Below are 6,127 nucleotides of genomic sequence, written 5' to 3' on the forward strand. Positions count from 1 at the left end.
AACTACTTAGCCACACACTCAGACCTACGTGAATACATACATATAAATACTGACCATCGCACGCACAATTTCTCTAAAACCCAGTGCATATAATCTTTTATACTCTAGGCACAAGGTCTGAAATTTTGGGGGAGGGGGCCAGTCGATTAGATTGTCCCAAGTACGCAACTGATACTTAATTCATCAACCCCGAAAAGATGAAAGGCAAAGTCGACCGCGGCCGAATTTGAACTCAGAACGTAAGGACGTACGAAATGCCGCTAAGCATTTCGCCCGGTCTGCTAACGTTCCTTATTTCATTATTGCCCACAAGGGGCTAAAGATAGAGGGCACAAACAAGGATAGATAAAGGGATTAAGTCGATTACATCGACCCAGTGCGTAACTGGTACTTAATTTATCGACCCCAAAAGGATGAAAGGCAAAGTCGACCTCGGCGGAATTTGAACTCAGAACGTAACGGCAGACGAAATACTGCTAAGCATTTCGCCAGGTCTGCTAACGTTTCTACCAGCTCGCCACCTTACACAGCACATATAATATAAGTTTTACTCATTATCTCGTCGTAAAATTGTTTTAGCTGTGAAGCATCATTACAGTCACTCACATTCCGTTAGCCATTCTTACAGAACCACTTAACTTTTAATGTAGCACTTTTCTTCTATTTCCTCTTAACCTTTTTTTGCCTCATTTTCGTTTCTATTCTTCTTCGGAGAAGAATGATTGTATGAATCGTTAAACAGAATATTAATCCGCTACTATATGAAATTCTTTCATTTCTTTATATATCTTAGGCTGTCAAGTGTATTTTCGGCCTACAACACTTGGTATTTCTGCTTTGTAACACAAATGTCAGCCGCTCCCGCTTCTGCTTCCTTGACATGACACGGTCCTGAATCAGCGTCTGAATATTGGGAGTGCGTAAGGACATGAAAACTAAAGCTAATCTAGTCAGATCATTTAGAAATTCTCGCCATCTTTGGATTTACCATTCAACCATATTGCGTTACAATATAACAACGAGCTGGGAGCCAATATCAATGTCAGTACGACTAATACTACGCGTCTGTTGACCTGGATTTTATACTTCAGTGCAATACTACAGGTGGGCATAAACCTTACTGTGTTTAATATTTTGTTTCGCCTGCGCTCTCGTAATTTAGGCAGACAGTTCTGCACACCTTATCTCGCTCTGAAACAAAAAACAATACTGTTCCTCATATCGGTGAGGAGGCCTTCAAATCTTCATTTGAAAGTATTTAAAATGTCATCAAATTTCTCCTTGCTCTTGGACGAACACCTTGGGTAAGACAATGCAATTCCTAGTGATACACGGCTGCGAGAGTTTTTTCTCTAACTGGAACTTGCATCTATCAAGAATTTCATTATACTTGACGGTATTTGCACAAATATGTGTGTTGTTAAGAGTGTTTTTAAAATCATTTTCTTGTATTTGAAATATTTTTATTCAAATTGCGTGTGCCAAGTTTTGCAATATTTTCATCTCTTTCGTGTGTGCGGGTGCATTTAAGCAGCTGTCACAGCTTTTGTTTGAAAGGTCATTTATAGCTGACATTTTGCTTTCAAAGTCAATCATAAAAATATAAATGAATAAATAAAAAAGCCCGTTTTTCGCTCAAATTGGGCAAAAAAATTAACACACTGCTGAAGTTCTTTTTAAACAGCTCGAACGAACTGACACAAACCGTCAAACAATTTAGAAAAATATAATCCACAAAAAAATAATTTGGAAACAAAAGCACTGTGAAATATACATCATTTGGTGTGTTTCTAATATGTTTTCTACTGCTTTATTCTAATTTCTATCTGACACTAGCAGGTCTATCTCTTAAGCAAGGCAGCAATATATTTTGGAAATATAGAACTCCAAATATTATGATAGTAAGAAATTAAACAGAAGAAATAAAATGTTTAGAAAAACCGAATAGCCAAAACAAGTCTGATGCAATGGTTTCTTTATCCCTTTACCCTGCGCACGTAAGTGAATGCATGGTATTGTAATCACTCGTGTTGGTCTTTTTGTCTGTGTGTTTGCAAAATTACTGGAAAACGGCTGAACGGATTTTCACCGAATTTGCCAGAAAAAACTCATTGGGTGAGTGACTGGAAATGATGAAAGTTTGATTTGATAAAGTTCAAACATCCATAAATACATACATAATGTAAATAAATAACAAGTATGTCCAGATAGCAATGCATTACAGCCGTTTGAAGCGGCTCCATTTAATCGATCAATGGAAACATTACATCAATTTGAAAGAAGCCGCTCTCTTCATGTGCAGATGACCATATATATTTCCAACATAAAAGATATACCATTTTTAGCATTTTTAGCAAATTTATATCAAGACTAGAAACCAAAATAATACATTGTTTCCTTATGTCATATTTGCGGCAGAATAAATTTAGAGAATAATTTCTTTTTTATTTAGCCTGTTATAATTTAGAGAGTCAAAATTATAGTAAGCTTAATAAGATATGCTTTATTTTTAAAATTTATTCTGCCACAAATATAACATAAGGAACCATGTAATTATTTTGGTTTCTAGTACTGATATAAACTTGCTAAAAAATGGTTTATCCTTTATGCTGGAAATCTATATGTTCATCTACGTCTGATGAGAGCGGTTTCTTTCAAATTCATGTAATGTTTTCTTTGATCAATTAAATGGAGCCACTAGAAACGGTCGTAATGCATTGATACCTGGACATCCTTGTTACTTATTTGTATTTTGTTCACCTAGCTTCCAGGTGACCGGACTATACCGAACTTGGTACCTCAATTTAAGTACGTAATTCAACTGGTTCTAAATTATATTTTATACACGCCTAAATACATACTTGCATACATAAGTACATACATGGATGTGCGACTGTGTGACTGTGTATGTGTGCGCGCGCGCTCGCACATGTGTGTGTGAACAGTGATGGATTCGAATTTTCGTTTATTTACGAGTTGATTTCTTAATTTCACCGGAGAATAGAATACCTATAATAGTTATACCTAAAATTTAATAAAAAAACTTTACACGAACTAACTAATTTCCCGATAAGGAAATGTTCATATTATTTATATCCTACAACGAACTACAGTACGTTTGACTCACCTGCCATTATTGAAAGATGTTGAAAACTCTTAAATTCTATGCAATATTTTCTATAAGTATTTCATTTTCTTCACTTTCTTTTTTATATTAATCGACTCTCGTCTGCATGGTGTTCCTATGCGCGTAGACACGTGAGGGTGCCTATATACATACATATATACATATATAGATATGCAACTGTGGGTATGTTTGTATGTGTGTATGTGAGTGTCTGGGTGTGTGTGTGTCTGTGTATGTGTGTGCGTGTGTGTACAGTGATGGATTCGAAGGTTAAATTTATTGAAGAGCTGGTTTCTTAATTTCACCGAAGTGTAAATACAGGGTGGAGCAGAGAGGCCGGACGTTTTTGAAATGGCAGTTACTCATCCCCAGCAAGAAGGGCATATGTCCGACAGGTATTATTCGGTCTGTGGTGTCTTAGCATATTTTTTTCTGTTTTCTTTTCAAGTAAAGTTATGGTACTATGGGCGATAGAGCGTCACCTGTTTTCCTACGATAGTTACGTGAAAAGTAATAAGTCTGTCACAGCAGTTCAGCGTGAATTTCGGCGCAACTTAAACATTCACCTAAATTAGGCTGTTCCCATCCGTAACACGATCTTACGTTGGGTGAACGTTCTTCGTACACGAGATTCACTAATAAATAGGAGACCGATGGAGGCGCCACGAATGGTACGGACCCCAGACAATGAGGAACGCGTCAGACAGGCTTTGATACGGAGTCCAAATCGCTCTGCTCGAAGGCATTCCACTGAACTTGGCATCGTAATCGATCGGTAAGACGTTTTTGCTTGAAGACCTGCATTTCCACCAGTACAAATTGGTCATTGAGCAACAGTTGAAACCATGAGACAACATACGGCGGCTTACGTTCGCACGTGAGATGCAAGCAATTTTTGAGGCAGATGACAATCTCATTTTGTTAATGAGTAACGAAACTCATCTTCATCTCAATGGCATAGTGAGTCAGCAGAACTGCTGTTATTGAGCTCTTGAAAATCTGAGAGAACTGCAGTAAAGACCACTACACAGGACAACATTGACGGTATGGTGTTCTTTTGGAAAAGCTGCCGTCATTGGACCTTACTGTTTTGAAGACAATAATGGAAATGCTGATTTTTGCACGAGACCAATTATATTGAGGGTTCGGTGTTAATCAGTATATTTGAGACCAACATTTGACTGATACTTTCTTTTCTTTGTGATCGAAAAGATGAAAGAGAAAATTGAATTCAGCGTGATTTAAACTCAGAATGTAAAGGGCAGCATTGGGGTTGTGCCACAAGGAATTTTTCAGTGATGCTCTACCGCCTCTACCCATCCCAGAGTCTTCGTGGAATCAATAATCCTTTCTGTTATAGGCACAAGGCCTGTAATTTGGGGATGGGGACAGCCGATTGCATCAACTCTAGTGTTTTACTAGTATTTAATTTATCAACCCTGAAAGGATGAAAGGCAAAGTCGACCATGGCGGAATTTGAACTCAGGACTGAAAGGTGACCGAAATGCTGCTTAGCATTTGATCCGGCATGCTGATAATTCTACCAGCACGCCGCCTTCTTTGGGAGAGCGATGATAATAAAAGTTTATTGGTGAAAGAGAACATGACACTTGTACGTTACTCCCTTCAGTTATGAACGAAAGTTATACGAAGCAAATGTTCGCAGCTATAGTGTTATATATCTGAAATCAAATATTTTATTATTATCAATAAAATATGCTTTTGCCTAGAGAAGTTCAAGAGGCTGACAACGCAGTGAGTTTGATTTGCAAGTTGCACAGATAATTTAGAACTCCATGGAAGGTAAAAACTATAGGAGCTGAATTCTGCATTTTATAGATATTTTAATACAGAGGAGAGTAAAATTGTATCTGTCAATGGTATGTTAATCAATTTTTTTGTTTTATATTAATAATTTGACAGTCAAATAAATTCTAAAGATCCATTCATATGGCAAAACACCGTCTGGTATTAATAGACATTTTTTTACAGTTATAGTTTGGTACAAGTGAACGGAACCGAAATAGACGTAGACAATATGGATGACGGAAGTTGGAATATTCCTAAATAGTTGCCCATTACACAGTCAAATAAGTCAGAATTGGATTGATGTACATTCCAATAAGAGAGGAGTTAGCGAACTATTGATTGTTAAAGATAGTAAGAAGGGAACGCTCAATGTAACTTAATTTTTTTAATGTACAAAAAAAATTAATTTTCAACTGCTAAAATCTAGTGTAAGAAAAACTGAGTTATTATACATACAATGAGCATATCTGATCACCATTATGATGAAGAAGCAAATAAGTATATCCTGAATATGGTTGTGCTGTATTTTATTATTTTTCTTAATTAAATGATTCACATTCGATTTCTAGATGAAGAAATTCTGACTTATAAGGAATAGGTCATCGGCAATAAAGTCTTTCTTCATAAATATTTTTGCTTTCAATGGTAATAAATCATTATATATGAAGCGTTAGTGACAACAATAAATATGAACGGCTATTGTAGCTAATGACTAATTCTAAGAAAAACGCCAAACAAATTGTCATTTTCAATCTGACTATTAACTATGTGATGTTCGAAAGAGGGCAGGAATGAGAAGACGAAGTAGGAATGGCGTTAGGTAGATGTTATTGTTATACAAATTAGACGATACAAGAAAAAGGATTTAATTACTATAATTACTATTTAGAACGGTCTTTAAATGTATTTCCTTCAAACCAATATATTCGGGGAATTAGATGGGAGAATCTATTGAAGACTTTATAAAAATAGATATAGTTAATCCACTTATATGAAAATGTTTACTGTGTAGAAAGAACATATGAACATATGTGACACATATGATACATTCAGACATAAAGCTATATTTCATATAGTCCTTGATGACGGAGAGATAAAAGCACCGTAACATTTGAAGGGATTCCACGATTAAAGGAGAAAAATAATTGTGTGAATTATTTTAGGAGTATATGACCCATATATATATATATA

Source organism: Octopus bimaculoides, chromosome 7 (genome assembly GCF_001194135.2).
Source record: "Octopus bimaculoides isolate UCB-OBI-ISO-001 chromosome 7, ASM119413v2, whole genome shotgun sequence".
NCBI lineage: Eukaryota > Metazoa > Mollusca > Cephalopoda > Octopoda > Octopodidae > Octopus > Octopus bimaculoides.